The following is a 19,242-nucleotide window of genomic DNA, read 5'->3' as shown; positions in this document are numbered from 1 at the left end:
AAAAGAGAGATGGACGCCTCAAACTTGCGGAATGGAAACCCAGAAGTTCGTCTTTGAGACAGGATACGGAAGAAAAATTCCCCTGAAGCAGAACCGTTGGTTCGAAACACGCGCGTGTCGGGTGACTAACCAAAATTGGCGAGATAAGTAGTTATTGTTTCTCCCGTACCTTTGGAATATAATATATGAAAATTCTACTGAAGAACTGATACGAGGCAGTTTTAATGTGCAAAAAAAATTTAAAAAATTCTAACAAAAATATTACAATTAAAGTAAGGTGGCCTTGTACCTAAGTAGGAGTCTGATATGCTATGCAGACCCTGTGAGTGAGAGGCCTACATATAACACTTGGCAGTGACCAGTAAATGTTGATAGTTTTACCAGTGATACGATTGGGTTGATTGTTGTGAGATACATTGAAGGTACACTGGAGTACAGTTGTATACGGGTAGAAGGTTGTGGGGAAATATCTGTTCCAGAAACTGTTTTCATTGGTGATGATTTAGAAGAACTAATACAAATTGCTGGAAGATGAAATAAGGCAGATTTGCAAAATAAACGGTAGCAAATCGCCTGAACCAGATGGTATAAACGCCAGAGTTCTGAAAGAACTTAAAAAAATGAAATTTCAGATCTGTTACTGGTCATTTTTAACCTGTAATTGGGATCATCCAACATGCCTGAAGACTGGAGGGTGACCAATGTAACCCCGATCTTTAAAAAGGGCTCTAGAGGTGACCTAGGAAACTATAGACCAGCGAGTCTGACTTCAGTGCCAATGGAAACTATTCTAAAGAAAAAACATCACAAAACATATCAGATGACATGGTTTAATGGACACAGCCAGCATGGATTTACAAAAGGGAAATATTGCCTCACCAATCTGCTACGTTTTTTGAAGGAGTTAATAAACATGTGGATAATGGTGAGCCTGTGGATATATGTGAGCCATTTGGATTTTCAGAAGGCGTTTGTCAAAGTGCTGCATGAGAAACTACTGAGAAAATTAAAAAGTCATGGGATAGGAGGCGATGTCTTATTATGGATTGCAAACTGGTTAAAAGATAGGAAGCAGAGAATAGGACTAAATGGTCAGTTTTCTCAGTGAAGTGCCTCAGGGATCTGTACTGGGACTGGTGCTTTTTAATATATCTATAAATGATTTGGAAAGGAGAACAACAAGTGAAGTGATGATCAAATTTGCAGATGATATGTTATTATTCCAAGTTGTTAAATCACAAGCGGATTGTGAAAAATTGCAGGAGGATCTTGCAAGACCGTAAGACCTGACATTTAAATGGCAAAAGAAATTTAATGTGGACAAGGGAAAAGTGATGCACACAGGGAACAATAACCCCCCACACTGCTGTTATACAAAGCTAGGTTCCATATTTATTTATTTAACAGATTTTCTATACCAACATTAAAATACACATCATATCGGTTTACATTATAACAGCAGGTAGAAAATACATAGAACAGGGATGTGGGCGTGGATAACAACAGCATAACAGCATAAACAAGAATTAGGAGGGCTCTAACAGGAAGCCCGAGGCAATAGTTAAAAAATGGGGGGGGGGGGGAGAGGGGGGGAGCAATATACAAAGGGAGGGGGGGTGTAGGGCGGGAGCTATATACACAGGGTGGGGTGGGAGGGTATAGGAGGGATACTATTTACAGAGGGGGGGCAAGAAGGTTACAGGGGACGCAGGGAGAGAGGAGGATAGGAGCAAGGTTAGTCAGGAAAGGCTTGGTGGAAAAGCCAGGTTTTTAGGATTTTATGGAATTTATTTGGGCATGATTCAAGGCGGAGGTTTGAGGGCAGAGCATTCCATTCCATATTAGGAGTTACCACCCAGAAAAATGATCTGGACATCATAGTGGACAAATACATTGTAATCTTCAGTTTAGCATGTGGCAGCAGTCAAAAATTTATTAGTGTTAGGATTATTAGGAAAAGAATGGAGAATAAAACAGAAAATGTCATAATGCCTCTGTATCGCTCCTTGGTGAGACCACACTTTGAATACTGTGTACAATTCTGGTTGCCGCATCTAAAAAAAAAAGACATAGTTGAATTGGAAAAGGTGCAGAGAAGGGCGACCAAAATGATAAAGGGGATGGAACAGCTCCCCTATGAGGAAAGGCTGAAGAGCTTGGAGAAGAGACGGCTGAGGGATATGATAGAGGTCTATAAAATCATGAGTGGAATAGAATGGGTAAATGTAAGATTACATATAAAAGGTTCCACAGCGAGTATAAACAATAAAGTGGAAAGTGGGCAGCTTTGTCTCGTGCTTCTATGTAAGTTAAACTTGTCCGTGAGAAAACCATTAACACTAATTCTAGCAGATGGATTAGAGTATAAAGGTAGAATATATTCCAGTATTCTGCCAGAAAATCCAAACGCACGTAAACTCTCAGATAAATAAGGCCGTGCCACCCTGTCAAAAGCCTTTTCAGCGTCACAGCTCACAATCACGGGGTTGCAAACCTTACCAGCATGGCATGGAGACAACGCTGCGTTATACCCTCCCGCTATTTACCGAGGAACGTCGTCCATGCACCAATCCCTTTTGACCTTTACTAATTAGTTTTGGGAGGATGAATTTCAATCCGTTAGCTAGAATCGTCAGAAGGATTTTAATCTCTAAATTTAACAGCGATTATAGGCCTATGTAAGGCTGGAGGTAGAGGGTCCTTGCCACTCTTCGGACTCACTACTATAACTGCCTCCTTCAGAGATGCTGGCATAACACCCACGTCACACATGGTTTCAAAGAGGGCCCTTAATGGGTTTGAGACCTAAAGATGTCACAAGGTCACACCCAAGTTAAAAAAAAAAAACAAATAAAAAACTTGGCTGTTTCAACAAGCCTACACCTAAACAAATTCTTTGGCGCCCCCCCTTCCTTATTATTTCGTCTGATCCAAACATAATATTACATGCCTTTAACACCCCCGTCTCTTCCCCCCTTTTCTTTTCCATCTCTGTTTTTCCTTTAACACCCCCGTCTCTTCCCCCCTTCATTCCCCTCCCTGTCTCTTTTCCAATTTCTCCCCTCCTCTCTCTCCCCTTTCCTGACTTTACTTCCTTTCACTTGCTTCACAAACCATTTTCCAAAGCAGAGTACTGTTTCTACGCCTTCTTCAAATAACTACCATGCAAATATGTCACTTTAACTTCAGCAATCCACTTTTTATCTATTTATGTTATACCACTTATCTATTTATGTTATACCAAATTTTTACTTTAAATGCTTAACCAAAGTTTTTTTGATGTTTATCTGTTGCTGTTCTGTTCTTCGTTTCATGTAAAGGACCTACCTCCGCAGCGGCCCTCTATTCTGTTATATGTAAACCGGTACGATGTGTAAATGGCTATCGGTATATAAAAATGTTAAATAAATAAATAAATAAAATAAATGTGTAAAAACATGTCTAGACCCTCAGGTCCTGGAGATTCGGGGAAGGGAAGTGATTTAATGGCCCAAAACACTTCAGATATTGTTATAGGAGCATTTCACTCGATTAGGATCCCTCTGATCCAACGTTCGTACTCGGGTACTTTGAAAAATTCAGCGATTTCACTGGTATCAATGGGATCTGCCTTACAGAGAGTCTGATAAAAATTCACAAAAATTTGAGATATCTCCTTTGAATCGTTAACAGTGTGCCCCTTGTTATCCCTCAAAGCATTAATAAATTTTGAGGTTCGCTGCTCTCTCATGACATCTGCCAGCATTCTTCCTGCCTTGTTCCCACAGCAATAAAATTTAAATTTAATATACCGCAATGATGAATATGCTCTTTGTTGCAACAAGTCATTCATAACTGTTTGTAGCCTATGAAACTGTCTTAGCTGACCGAAGGATTAGCATTCAAGGCAGATTTGCATTGCTTTAATTGGGAACAGAGTAGCAGAATCTTAGTTGCAATGGAGAAGGTACAGAGAAGGGCAACCAAAATGATAAAGGGGATGGAACAGCTCCCCTATGAGGAAAGGCTGAAGAGATTAGGGCTGTTCAACTTGGAGAAGAGACGGCTGAGGGGGACTATGATAGAGGTCTATAAAATCATGAGAGGTCTTGAACAGGTAGATGTGAATCAGTTATTTACACTTTCAAATAATAGAAGGACTAGGGGGCACTCCATGAAGTTAGCAAGTAGCACATTTAAGGCTAATCGGAGAAAATTCTTTTTCACTCAATGCACAATAAAGCTCTGGAATTTGTTGCCAGAGGATGTGGTTAGTGCAGTTAGTGTAGCTGGGTTCAAAAAAGGTTTGGATAAGTTCATGGAGGAGAAGTCCATAAACGGTTATTAATCAAGTTTACTTAGGGGTAGATTTTCATGTAACCCCCGAAAGCTGCCCCTTTCACCCCCTGTGCACACCCCGGGACACGTGTAAGTCCCGGGGCTTTCCTGGGGGGGAGGGGGCGTGTTGGGGCGTGTCACAGCATCATCGGGGCGTTCCGGGGCAGGGCCGCAGGCGTGGGTCCGGCCCAGGGGCGTTCCGGGGGCATGGCCACGGCCTCCGGACCAGCCCCCAGACCGGATATGGCTGGCCGGCAGCTGGCCGGTGCAGGCAGGCGGAACTTGTAAAATAAAGGTAGGGGGGAATTAGTTAGGGCTGGGGGTGGGTTAGATAGGGGAAGGGAGGGGAAGGTGGGAGGGGCCGGAAGGAAAGTTCCCTCCGAAGCCGCTCCGATTTTGGAGCGGCCTCGGAGGGAACGGAGGACAGCTGCGCGGCTCGGTGCGCGCAGGCTGCAGATTTTCCGCAGCCTTGCGCGCGCATGTTATAAAATCGGGAGTAGATTTGTTCGCGCCAGGTTGCGCGAACAAATCTACTCCCGCCCACACCTTTTAAAATCTACCCCTTTGGTAATAGCCACTGCTATTAATTGCATCAGTGGCATGGGAACTTCTTAGTGTTTGGGTACTTGCCAGGTTCTTCTGGCCTGGTTTGGCCTCTGTTGGAAACAGGATGCTGGGCTTGATGGACCCTTGGTCTGACCCAGCATGGCAATTTCTTATGTTCTTATTCGTTTTTGCTTAGATTTCACATAACTAATTATTTCACCTTTTAAGACCACCTTTGTAGTTTCCCAGAACAATACAGGATTATCAATATGCTGAGCATTTGCTTGAGCGAATAATCGCCAGTTATCCTGTAAAAATTCAGGAAATAGTGCATCCTGAGATAGTTCTGGGAGCATCCCCTATAACTTTAATTGGCTCTCTTTTTGGGTCTAATTCACCTGGCAAGAAATGGGTGTGGTCTGAAATTGCCAGGTTTTCTATCGTAGCCCGAGTCACCCATGGAAAGGTTTGTCCGATATTAAAATGTAATCTATGCATGTGGATGCAGAATGTGCAATGTGTGTGATGGGTGTAGTCTTTTGTCATGGGATTCAGCAGCCTCCAGCCATCTACCATATGCAAAATGTTAGCACGAAAAAGGTATACCCTTTCTGGTACTCGCTGGCATCTTATATCTAATCGGGTATTTGTCATACGCAGGGTCAACAATTCAATTCAAATTTCCACCTAGAAAAATAGGAGAATTGCCCATCTTCACCAATTTGGCCATTGTATTAGAAACGTTCATAAGAATTGTGGGCATAAGTGGAGGCCAGAATGACTTTTTTACCCATTAGGGAACCTGGAAGAATTATAAACCTACCTCTCAAGTCCTTAATCTCTCAGTGTAGATGAAAATCTATAGTTTCATATATTAGAATTGCAACCCCACAACTTTTCGAGGAGCCATTTGCATTAGAAAACCTGCCCCACCCACTTACCACCCATTTTGATATGTTCCAAATTAGATCCATGCATCTCTTGCAAACAGACAATATCCCCTTTTAGCCTATGGAGATGAGATAATACTTTTCTCCCTGCTTAATAGGCGTCCCTAATCCCATCTCATTCCATGAGAGAAACTTAATCCAATGGTATAGTGGACCCAAATCATTTCCATATCATTGAGAGATCTGCCTGTCCCACTGCAAGTGGCGGTTCCCCCCCTATATCAACCATTTTGGTTACGCCATCCTACAGCGCAAATATCTGGTTGATCCCAATAGGCACAAGATAATGACCTTTATCTCCCTCAGTTTCCCCTCCCCCCCTCCCCCCAACACATCAAAACCATACCATAATCTACAGCTCTTTCTAGAGCTCAGAGGTCGCCAGTACGTTTGGGTGCCATCCCTTTAGACCAGCAGTTTTAATGCATTCTAATTAAAGATATGTCAGAACGAAGCAACAAAGTATTGTAAACGTCAAAACCCACACTGTGGAGCAGTCAGCAATGTGAAGTACTGCTCCTCCTCATGACTCTTTAAACTTGAAGAGAGTGCTCATGGAGATCACGGTACATTACTGTATACTGCAGCTGACCACGGTGAAACCTTCCTGACATCCAGCCGTCAGCCCCCTGCAGATGTGGAATTGCGCAGATTGTTTACAGCCTTCTCTGCTGCATCAAGGGAATCTGCAGGTAGAATTTTGCCGTTTGCCCACCCTGTTAGCCGGGCTGGAAACAGTAAGGAAAAGCGGATGTTCTTCCTTCTTCTTGTGCCGCGAGACTACCTCCGTGGAGAAATCTTGAAAGTACAGCAGAACTTTCCCATTTTGGTAGGTAGCTTCTTTCTTTCTCTTGCAGAAGTTGAAATTTATGGGCATTATTCAAAAAAGCGAGCTATCACCACCCTCGGTCAGATCTGTTGAGGCAGCTTCAGGCCAATAGAGTGAGCATGCGCCACCCGCCAAGGCTTCAGTTGGCCACTGCCTGAGGTAACCCCGTCTCCAACGCCGAAGCAAGCTCATGCTCAGGGATAGTCTCAGACAGGCCCATGAAATGTAAGTTGTTCCTCTTTAAACGGTTCTCGAGTTTGTCAGTTTTTGCAGCTTGTTGCGTTACTAAGCGTTGGGCTTCCTGTAGCTGCGTCACTAGGGTCATGATTGCCGTCCTCAAGCACTGAAATCCTGTTCTCTGTTTCCGTGACTCTTTTCCCCACATCCAATAATGAGGATTGGACTTCAGCTGGATTTTCATTCGATTTTTATTAAATGGACTCTCCAGTGCTGCCACGACTGCTGCAGTAAGCTCGGCAATTGGAGTTTTTAAGTTTGTTTAATTTTAGATGTTGTGTTAATTTTATTAATGGTTTTAATATATGTTTATTTTTATGTATTATGTGATGAATTTATGAATGTAAAAGCTGTATTCTGCCTTGGATTTGGAACTGGTGGAATATAAAATAGAATAAATAAAAAAAAATAAATAAAAATATTCAAAGTTTTTCTGTCTGCCTCTCCTTCTCCATTGGCCATTTTGTCCTCAGGCACTTTGGATCTTTCTTTCTCCTTCAGTTTACTTATATGTGTTGCCATCATCGGCAGCGGTTTTGGTACCATATATTTGTCCATAGATTCTTTTATCTGCACAGTGGGGCAGATTTTAAAAGCCTTACGCGCGCCGAGCCCATATTGCATAGGCCCGGCGACGTGCGCAAGCCCAGGGACGTGCGTATGTCCCGGGGCTTGAAAAAAAGGGGCGGGGCGGGAACAGTACAGGGCAGGGCAGGGGCATGGCCAGAGGCCTTCGTAGGGCTGCTAATCCGGGGGATCACGCGCAGGCACTTGGCCAGCACGTGCAACCTACGCCTTGCCCAGAGGCAGGCGCAACTTGTAAAACAAAAATGAGGGGGGGGTGTAGGTAGGGGTGGGGGCCGGTTAGGTAGGGGAAGAGAGGGGAAGTGGTGGGGGGGTGGAAGGAAAGTTCCCTCCAAGGCCGCTCCGATTTCGGGAATGGTGAAAGCCATCAGGGCTCCTCTAGGGCTCGGCGCGTGCAAGGTGCACTAGGGTGCACCCCCTTGTGCGCGCCAACCTCGGATTTTATACATGCGCGCGCATGTTATATAATCGGGCGTGCATTTGTGCACGCCGAGTTGCGCGCACAAATGTACGCCCGCGCGTACCTCTTAAAATCCGGCCCAGTGTTTTCTTTAGCTGTTCAGCGAGGAAGGGCTGCAAAAATCTCTGACATGCAGGGATGGCACCGGAGCTCCCGTGAAAGACGTTTTCCCGTGCTCACTGCATCATGATATCCATGGGTAAATGTAAATTGGTTATTTTCTCTTTCAAAAAATACAAAGACTAGGGGGCATTCCCTGAAGTTAGTGAGGAAGCACATTCAGAACAAATTGGAGAAAAAAATTCTTTTCACTCAATGCATAATAAAGCACTGGAATTCATTACCAGACGACACGGTTAAGACAGTTAGCATAGCTGGATTTACAAATGGTTTGGAAAAATTCCTGAAGGAGAAATCAATAAACTGTTATTAACCAAGTACATTTAAAAAAAAAAAATAGCCACTGCTTACCACTGCGTGATAGCAGTGTGGGATCTATTTACTGTTTGTGATCTTGCTGCATAGTTGTGACCTGGATTGGCCACTGTTGGAAACAGGATGCTGGGCTTGATGGACCCTCAGTCATACCCAGAATGGCAAGTTCTTATGTTCTTAAAGACAGCAGTGAGACATGAAGGTGTGAATAGATGACCAAACTGCAGCTTTGCAGATGTCTTTGAAAGGGACAGTTTTGAAATAAGTCACCGTCATCATTGCTCACACTTGATGAGCGTTGGCTGCTTTATCTGAAGTCCAGCCAGTACATAACAAAATGCAATCTGCTAACTAGTTAGAGTTCATTCACTTACTGCTCTCCCCAGCCTATTGGACATAAGAAAGAAGCAGCTGGAAAGCTTGATGGTAGGGTTGAGTCCTTTGCAGATAATAAGTTATAGCCCTTTCACAGTCTAAGGTATGTAGGGGCTCTCTCACCTCTGTGAGCATGCAGCTTTGGGGAAAAAGTCAGTAAGATAGTGGCTTGAGTTGTGCATGCACACATGCCTTAGACAGAGAAAGCTATGATCGTGGCAGCATGGCAGCATCCCACACCGCTAAGGCATGGACAGCGTCGCCAGCAGACAGACTGCAAAGAGCCATCAGTGGGGTTGGGTTGGCAAGTCACTGCAGCGTCAGTTAAGTGCAGTGGTTCGCTGAGCCCACCCATGAGCTATGTATCTTAACAAGACCAATGAGTGAACAGAGATCGGTTTCCTGTCTATGTCCTTAGGATGGCAATTGTAAGGATCCAAGCATGATGCCTTTTCCATTTAGATGCATATGATTTCCTTGTTGAAGACTTTCTTGCAGAAATCATAACATCTTCCACCTCCTTGGGCACTACCCATGGAGTGATCAATGAGCGTACAATCTCCATGCCTTCAGGTTGAGATGAGGAAGGTTCTGATGTTGTAAGCAGCCTTCTTCTTCCAGTGGAATTGGTGGATAAACAATATGTTGAATCAAATAGGGGAACCAAACTTGCATGGTCCAGGCTGTTGCATGAGAATCATCTCTTCAAGATCTTGAATCGCTTTCTGAACTGTCCTGGCAGAAAAGCATACACAACACCTATATCCTGTCTGTGCATAAAAGTGTCCTCTATGAATCTGAACTTGCTTGGAAGAATGGAAAAAAATTCTCTATTTCCTGATTTTCCTTTGATGTAAAGAAGTCTATAGTCAGTTGATACCATTGGACAAAAAGGTTGTCTGCAGCATCCTGGTCCAAATTACCACTAGTGAGGATGAAAACTCTAGTTGAGATGATCCACCAGTGTGTTGGATATTCTTAGGAGTTAAGTGGTTTGAAGGTAAGCTCCGTGATTCACAGCCCATCCCTAAATTCTCTGAGCCTCTTGGCAGAATCCAGGGACTTGTTATGCCTTGTTTGTTCACATAAAACATTGCCACCTGATTGTCTGTTTTGAAGGAGGTGAGATAATGCTTGCAGAGCATAACAAATTGCCCTTAGCTCCAGGAAGCTTATCTGGGAGTTGGGTCTATGCAAGACCACATTCTTTGGGTCTGATGAGGGCTCATGTGTTCACCCCAGCCGATAGTGAAGGCATCTGCCACCAGAATTACTTGTTGTGAGAGGATCCTCAGGGGAGAGCCTATTGAGAAAACTGCCATTCTCAGCCACCACTGAAGAGATGACCTTAATCCCACTGGTACTCGGATAGGAAGCGACAAGAGCTGTTGAAGCTGGTCCCACTGCATTTGAAGTGACCACTGGAGAGATCTTCTGTAAAGGTGCATGAATTGAACCACTTGGACAACAGCTACCATATGACCCAGGATAACCAGCGCTGAACAAGCTGTAGAGTGTTTTTGTTTTTTTTATAAACTTATGCACCAAGGTCGACAAGCAGGTTGCCCTCCTTGACTGAGTCTATCCAGGCCCCTAGTTGTTTGGTTTAGATTTATATTCTGCCTTTCAGCCTCTTCAGAGCAGATTACATTCAGGTATTTTCCTGTCCCCAGAGGGTTTACAATCTACAGTAAGTTTTGTACCTGAGGCAATGGAGGGAGTCGTGACTTGCCCAAGGTCACAAGGAGCGGCAGTGGGATATGAACCCTGGTTTCCCTGGTTCGTAGCCCACTAATTTAACCACTGGGCTACTCCTCCACTCCAAGAGGATCCAGTTAATCCCCGCTAAGAGGATCAGATTTCATTTGCTGAAGCTGATGACAAACCCCAAAGACTGGAGAAGCTGGATCATCTGACCCAGCCATACAAGGACTTCCATCCTGGAGGGGCTGGTCACTAACCAATCATCTAGATAGGGAAAAACAAATATGCCTTCCTGATGAATATATGCTGCTGCCACCACTAGGTCCATTGTAAACACCTCTGGAGCTTCTGAAAGGCCAAAAGAGAGGAATTTGTATTGATAGTGCAGACTGTCCACACTCTGACCCTGATGTACTGCCAATGAGACATGGGAATTGGAATGTGGATATAAGCCTCCTTCAAGTTCAGAGTGCACATCTAGGTCCCTGGTTGAACAAAGGGCAAGATAGCCTGGAAGGAGTTCATCTTGAATTTATCCTTTTTCAGGTGCATGCTTGTCGTAAATCCAGAATGGGTCTCGGACCCGCCGGCCTCTTTGAGTTAAGAAAATATCAGGAGTAAAACCCCTTTCTATGCTCTGAGGGCAGAACCAACTCTATCGCATGCAGGTGTATCAGTTTGTCAACCTCGGAATGAAGTTGGGTCAAGTGGGACAAATCCAGACTGATGAAGCACCAGTGTTGTCCTGGTCACTGGGAGAAAACCCAGCAGTACCCAGACTCCGTAATTTGAGGACCCAGTAGTCCCTGGTAATACTCTTCCACTCCTAGAGCAATTGCTGAAATCTCCCTCCGACAGGGGGAGATGGAGGGAAAAGCTTTCAGGTTAAAAAGAAATTTGGGCCTTGCTTTTGCTGGAGGTGGTTGGGTCACCTTTAGCTGGCATCCCCTCCCAAGGCCACCCTCTGGGTGGAATCTGTTATTACAGCTGAATGGGAGAGACCCTTTGAAGAGACAACATTGAAAGTGCGCCCGCTTGAAGAAAAATGTAGGCTTCTTTGTGCTGAGGGCTGGTCTATGGCAATTGACAAGGACTGAAGGACTATATTCTGTTTCTTGATTTGTAACATGATCTCTCTCCTTTTTGCCAAATAAGTTGTCCCCAAGCATGCAATGTCTGTCAATTTATCATGGACATCCTCCCACAATGGGCTGGCCAATAGCCATGCCATCCTTTCGGCCCCAATGGTGGCAGCAGAAACCTTAGCTGCTGTGTGAAAGGACTCATATATAGAGTGAATGAGGTGACGCTCACACGTCTCCACTTCCAGGAATGCCTGGCTTCATGCTCCTCGCCCAGGGAATCCATGAGAGGCCTCATCCCGTTATACAGTTGTGAAGATATTGGATCCATGAGAGGCCTCATCCCGTTATACAGTTGTGAAGATATTGGATCCATGAGAGGCCTCATCTCGTTATACAGTTGTGAAGATATTGGATCCATGAGAGGCCTCATCCTGTTAATACAGTTGTGAAGATATTGGATCCATGAGAGGCCTCATCCTGTTACACAATTGTGAACATATTGGATCATATATAACTGTGGGTTGGCTAACCAAGAACTATGCATAGCCAGGGATGGGTTTAGGGTTTTACCATTCCTAGGCATCTGATGGTGCTGTGCTTCCCTTCCCCCCTCCAGGGAAAGGTTGGGCAACAGGGAATGGGTCTAAGGCACAGAGCTAGAGCTTCTTTCGGCAGCTTAAGGAGTAGATTCTGTACCAAAAAATGTGAAAATTCTGAGACGCGCTGACAAGGCTTTTCCCTCTTTTATATTACACTATAAACCTTGCTTAAATTGGAATAATTTATTTCCTGTTTATTGGGTGAAGAAAATGGATCGCAAGTACCTGTACAGGAAAGAGATCTCAAGATGGAGGAGGGAAGAAGGAGAAAGTGAGAGGTCCAGGGATAGGGAAAGGAAGGGAGGAAGACAGGAGATGGGGAGAAGTGAAGGGGGGAGAGTGAGATTAGGAATCTAGGATGGAAGAGAAGCAGGGAGAGGGACAGAAGTTCTGGGACTGAGGAAGGGGAAGGGATGGATAAGGAAAGAGAGCTGTTCTCTGCTGAATGAGATTCATCACAGCTGCAAGGCAGTTAATGTTCAGCCATTCTATTGCCCCCCCCCCCCCCCGATTTTTGCCGCCCTAGGCACAGGCCTAACACACTTATTGTCAAATCCAGGTCTGGGCATAGTGCTCTGAAAAACCTTTTTCCAATAAGCATCCCGACGTCTTGGATCCTTCCCTAGAGAAGTATTAAGAGTCAAATCTTGTTTTCTTGGCTTTCCTTAGGATGGCTTCTACAACCATCCCAAAACCTGCAGACTGTTTCACTTCAAATCTAGTTTTTATGCCACTGGCGCCCAAGAAGCCAGGGCTTGGCACATCGTAGTCTGCAGCCCTGTAATCCCTCTGGTTTGTTGGTTGAGCTGGCTACAGATTAGCCTGGATCCAAGAGTACCTGCATGCCTCAAGGCTCCCACATTGCTACAGAGATCCAGGAAACTACAGACCATGGAGTCTGACGTCCATTCCAGGCAAAACGGTAGGAACTTTCTTAAAGAACAAAATTGCTGAACATATAGATAGGCAGAGTTTAATGGGCCAAAGCCAACATGGATTTAGCCATGGGGAGCCTCACCCATCTGCTACATTTATTAAGGGCATAAATAAACATGTGGGTGAGTTAGTTGACCTAGTGTATTTGGGTTTCCAGAAAGCATGTGACAAAGTCCCTCATGGGATACTTCTGAGGAAATTAAAAAGTCATGGGATAGGGGGCAGTGTCTTATTGTGGATGGCCAACTGGTTGAAAAGACAGAAAACAGAGTAGGGCTAAATGGTAAATTTTCCCAATGGAGAAAGGTGAATAGTGCAGTGCCCCAGGGATCTGTTCTGGGACCACTGCTTTTTAATATATTTATAAATGACCTGGAAATAGGAATAACAAGCGAGGTGAATAAATTTGCCGGTGACACAAAATTATTCAAAGTTGTCAAATCACAAGAGAATTGTGAGAAATTGCAAGAGGACCTTGCAAAACTGGGAGACTGGGCATGCAAATGGCAAATGAAATTTAATGTGGACAAGTGCAAAGTGATGCACTTAGGGAAGAGTAATCCAAACTATAGCTACATAATGCAAAGTTCCACATTAGGAGTCACCATTCAGGAAAAGGATCTAAGTGTCATTGTTGAAAATATGTTGAAATCTGTTCAGTATGCAGTAGCAGCCAAGAAAGCAAATAGGATGCTGGGGATTATTAGGAAAGGAATGGAGAAAAAAACAGAGAATATCATGAAACCTCTGTATCGCTCCATGGTGCAACCTCATTGTGAGTATTGTGTGCAGTTCTGGTCACCACATCTCAAAAAAGATATAGCGGAATTAGCAAAGGTACAGAGAAGGGCGACCAAGATGATAAAGGGGATGGAACAGCTCCCCTATGAAGAAAGGCTGAAGAGGTTAGGACTTTTCAGCTTGAAGAGACAGCTGAGGGGAGACATGATGGAGGTCTATAAAATAATGAGTGGAATAGAATGATTAAATGTTAATCAGTTGTTTGCTGTTTCGAAAAGTACAAAGACCAGGGGACACAAAGTTAATAGGCAATACATTTCAAACTAATAAGAGAACATATTTTACTCAAACCATAATTAAGTTCTGGAACTGATTGCCAGAGATATGATGAAAGCTAGTATTGTAGCTGCATTAAAAAACCAAAAAAACAGTTTGGACAAGTTCCTGGAGGAACAGTCCATAAATCATTATTAAGGTAGAGATGCAGGCATCCACTGCTTATTCTTGGGATAAGCAGCTTGGAATCTCTCTACCCCTTGGGATCCTGCCAGGTACTTGTGACCTGGATTGGCCACTGATGGAAACAGGATGCTGGGCTTGATGGACCTTTGGTCTGATCCAGTATAGCAAGTCTCACGTTCTTAAGGTAGAGATTTAGAGGAAAAAAGAGAAATTAAGGAATATGAGATGATAGGGAAAGCTAGATGCAGGGAGCGGAGAAAATGATGAAGACAGGAGAGAAAAAGAGAGTAAAATGGAAGGCAGTGCATGGGAAGAGAGCAGAGAAGACAGACAAGAGAAAATCAGGAATAATCTTGAAACCGATGCAAAAGAATCCCCACTCGGATAACAAAAGGTAGAAAAAATGTTTAATTTAAGTTTAGTGATTAGACTCTAACTCAATGATCTAGTAGCTGTTTGGCTTTTGGTGGAAAATGGATTCTCTGCAGGCTTGGATGGTTTTTATTACATTAATTTAAGTATTATCCAAAAAATGTTATACCTAAGCTTCCAAGACCACACAGGTCACTTTTTCAGAGTTTCTGATGTGACAACTGAAGAAGGGACCTCTGCGCTTTCGAAAGCTCATGCATCTTATTTTTTTTTTACATAAATTTGTATGTTGATCCAGTAAAAGGTTTCAGAATCTGCCCAGAACCTCGTGATTGCAATGTAATCCGCCCACCCTCACACCAACACTGTTTGTGTGTAAATGCCCGAAGAACCTCTCTCCTGCTCGGCTCCCGGGGCACTTTTGGGAGTTGGTAGCCACAGGTGGGGATGAAGAGAATAGGGTGATCTGCACATCTTGGCCCAGCTACATTTAATTTCATTTCTTGGGGGACAGGAGGAAGAAGAGATCAGGCACCGTTACTCCCCTGTTGTGGTTTTTGTTTTGTCGATATTCGGTAAGTCAGTGAGTGGAAATATTGTTTGGATAAGTTTATCTGGGTAACTTTAGCTGAGTATATTCGGCAGGAAACCCAAGGGCATGAGTCCCTCTAAATATCCCAGCCGAAGCTACTGCTGTCTGTGTGGCGATTATGGGAAGCGACCACATCCAGGTCCTTGGAACCGGAGGCTGGAAAACTGTTTGGACCTGGCAGAAATCGAGAGTAACACAAATCCATCTCTCACCGCACGCAGGACGTTACAATATAAATTACTGCTTAAGACTAGGTTTAGCCGTCTAAAATTGAGGAAAACGGGAGAAGGATGGCTTTCCCCTCCCCTGGAAGGGGGATACGACAAGGAGAGCACCTGCACCCGCACGGCGTGGGAGCTTCAGAAAATGAAAAGATAAGAGAGTGAAACAATCCATGGAATTCAGTGGGAAGGGAATCCTCAATTAGCCTTAGAGTCATCCAGAAGATAGGCACTGACGGGGAAGAAACAAAGATGTTCCTGGAGGTTAGATGTGCGTTTAGCAAACAACTGGATGCCGGAGAAAGGGCCAAGCTACTCAAGAATGAATCCGCCAAAGGAAGAGCAATAACGATGCTGACTCCTAAAGGGGAGTTTAATACAATAGAGGCCCGTTCCAATCTCCTAGAGTCTTTTTTTACTGGTCTTTTCTCTCATCGACTTGTGCTGAATTGTTGCACCTTTATCCTCAGTATTTATATACATCTTCTTGCTCAAGTTCATTCATGCTCCAGTCCTAGGTCAGGGAGATGTTTTCATGTTTGCTTTAAATTTTCCCTTCCTGAAGGTTGCCTTAGCACATCTGCCCAGGCCAAATCGCATCCTGATGTCATCTGAGAAGCTCTTCATTACTCTGAGTCTTCCACTAAACGACAATCCCAGGAGCTGTAAGTGGGAGCAAATGTCTGTGGATCATTTGTGCCTCTGGGCTTAGGGCGAAATCCATGGGCCAAGGAGTTCATAAGAGCACTTGGAGGATTCAGTGTTAGGCGAAAACACGAATGGTGAAAGGGAATCTCCCTGAAATATTCTTCACTGGATTTTGATATTAGGAAGGACGTAGTGGCCATCTTCTTAATTCAGATGGAGTGTAGTCTGCTACATTCTCATGATAAACTTGATGTACTCTGTCAATCCAGGATTAACTCCGTACGGTGCAACACAATTTATTGATCAAGAGTGTGAGATACTCTGAAAAACTTTTTTATGATCTATCCATGCAGTACTGAGGTTTTGGCCTGCTTACACCTGGGCACGATTGCTTTATTCACCCTCAAATGGCCCTTGGTTCCATATGCACCTCTTCTGTTAACATCAGGGCAATAGAACAAAAAGGTAATTACGTTCCACGTGATCAAATATTCTACCTGCACGTACTGCAGTGAACAGCTTGAGGACTGAAGGTAGGCACATTACTGGTTGATAACTTTTGGGGATGTTTCTTTCAAACTTTTTATTAGAAGGCGCAAACTCTACTGCCACACAAAAAGCTGTGCATATAACACATTGATGAAAAAGAGCAAACATACATTCAGATATAAACATGTAGAGTAAAACTGCATGAGTTGAGCATCCCCATAACTGACACCCTCCATACAGATAAAGACTTAGCAGCCATCGGTGATCCCTCATCATGACCAATATGAACCCTACATCTGCTCATATCTGTCCATGCTGTCCCGAGGCAAGCAGCTGACCCTCAAAGCAATTACCACTATTGTAGCTTTCCAGTGGTCCAGACTGGGTGAGGGTTGCCAGAAAAAAGGCAACGCGTACGCCTGGCAGTGTGCAAGGTAATGAGAAACAAACATACTTTTTGCAGCTGTGACCCTACCTCGCTTCCTTCTGTTTAGTACATATAATGCAGCAGGGAAAACCCCAGTCCAACCAATAATGACTTGAATGTCCCTGTGTGCGGAGCACCAAAACACGAGTACTATGCTGCAGGCTCACCACATATGAGAACAGGAAACGTCCCTCCCACACCCGCTCCAACGAAGTGGGCTAGAAGCACTAAGCTTGGCCTAAAACAATGGATATCTATAAGCCCACTGCAATAGCTGATCTCCCTTAGGAAAGACGTGTTCTTCCTTTGATTACATCTTGAGGTGTTAATTCTGGTTGTCTGATCACCTGATTTCTGCCGCCTGCCAGGACATGGTGGAGAGATGTTAACTGCTTGAGCCAGAAATTGGGCACCCCCCATCAAGGCCAGGGATCCTAATAACCTGGGTTCCGGCTCTCTCATTGTTACTTCAGACCATCATGCCATAGTTTTGATAACCGCTCTTTCCATATGCTCGTGTGCTGCTGTGGCCAACTCTTCGGTCAGCCACCAGATGGCATTAAGTCATAAGAACATAAGAGCTGCTGTACTGGGTTAAACCAAAAGTCCATCAATCCCAGCATCCTGTTTCCAACCGTGGCCAAGCCAGGTCACAAGTGCCTGGCAGGATCCCAAGGGGTAGACAGATTTTCAAGATGCTTATCCCAGGGATAAGAAGTGGATATCTGCAACTCTCCAGGAACTTGTCCAATGCATCTGTCCCTGCACATTAGAAATTATAACAACTTAATACTGAGATCACAATCCTGATGACCCCCTCCTCCTCTGAGTCTGGCTGAGATTGGTTGTCTCAGGTTACTTAATGGGGCTAGGGAAGGAGCAGGTGTGGCATTTATTTGTTAGAGATTTGGAGGAGTAAGAAGCACCTTGGATATTTCCTTTAAAGTGGAGTCTATCCCCTTACTGTTTGATTCTTTGGAGGCTAAAACTGATGTGCACTTCCTGCCAGTAGGTTTTGCCTTCATGTCCTTACAGATTTTCCTTTAATCTGGAGTGGATGCCTCGTTTTTAGTGAAGGCCCATTCCTCGTGCTGGAAGCCAGGACCCTGAAGCTGTAGTAATCTGCTTAGGGGCAAGGCAGACCCTGCAGTGAAGGTGATTTTGTTTGTTCCCTCCATGAGGCTTCGATCTTATCAGTTAAAGTATTGTTTTTTGGAAATGGGAGGTTTATGTCCACCCCTCCCCACTCTGGAACATAGGGCGGCAGGAGCCAGATTTTTTTATCAGCAGAAAATCCCATCCGGAAGGTCAAACCAAACAAAAGGAGCAGGAATTCTGAAGACCCTCCATCAGGATCTTTACCCTCAGGGGCAAGGACACAGGCTGGGTACAAGAGACCGGGCAGTTTGGACTACAGTAGTTTTTTTTTCCATGGATAAGGGGATCCCATCACCCACAGGATTTCCGTGAACATCTGGGACAGTTTATGCACCGAGTGAAGAAGTGGTAACTAAATCCCCGGGATCGGAGGCACAGAACACATACCCAGAGAAAGAGAAACATCAGTAAGCAACACAGATACAATCTCACCCTTTGGATTGATTGGACATTAACTTTAAACGAATCAGGACATTTTATTTTGAACACCCAACGGAGCATTCAGCCTGTTATATCCTAGCACCTCACCCCTAGAGATCAGCAGCTCTTTCTTTCTTTATTTAAATGGTAACTTTAAAACAGCTGCACGGGCGTCCATGAACGCACGAAGGCCGGCTCGCAGCCGTTTTATAACACGCGCGCATATTACAAAATCGGCTGGACGCGCGCAAACGTGCGCACCGTCGTACACGGACGCACGCCCGTGCTGCTTCTACCGCGCAAGTCGGGGGATTTTAATATACACCTGTGCCGCAGTTACCGGTCAAACCAGTTTGTTCCCACTTTGCCCAGTTACAGGATAGGACTTCCTAACCCCCTTCCAGCTAACTAACCTCTCTTTTACCCTACCTGCCCCAACCCTTAAAAACCCCACTGCCTAGCCTAGTTTTTTTTATTTTATAACTTACGCGCCATCTGCAGCAGAAGTAAAGTCGAGCGGTCGGAGGTCCCCGGCGGGCGCTTGTGCGCGTAAATACGTACGCGCTGGTTTCCAATTAAACTCCCGGAACGCCCACACCCCACCCTGACCACACCCCCCACTTTTTTTTTTAAAGATTTTTTCTATTGGGCGTT

The 19,242-nt window shown here is 44.5% G+C and overlaps 1 protein-coding gene across 1 annotated transcript in view; it reads right to left on the bottom strand.

Annotated features, from left to right (window-relative positions):
• Positions 1-19,242, bottom strand: part of LOC115083767 (gastrula zinc finger protein xLCGF3.1-like) — a 165,364-nt gene that overhangs the window by 12,554 nt on the left and 133,568 nt on the right. The window lies entirely within an intron of this gene.

This window comes from Rhinatrema bivittatum, chromosome 2, assembly GCF_901001135.1.
Source record: "Rhinatrema bivittatum chromosome 2, aRhiBiv1.1, whole genome shotgun sequence".
Lineage (NCBI taxonomy): Eukaryota > Metazoa > Chordata > Amphibia > Gymnophiona > Rhinatrematidae > Rhinatrema > Rhinatrema bivittatum.
The sequence above is the reverse complement of the archived record's forward strand: the minus strand, read 5'-3'. Positions and strand labels throughout refer to the sequence as shown.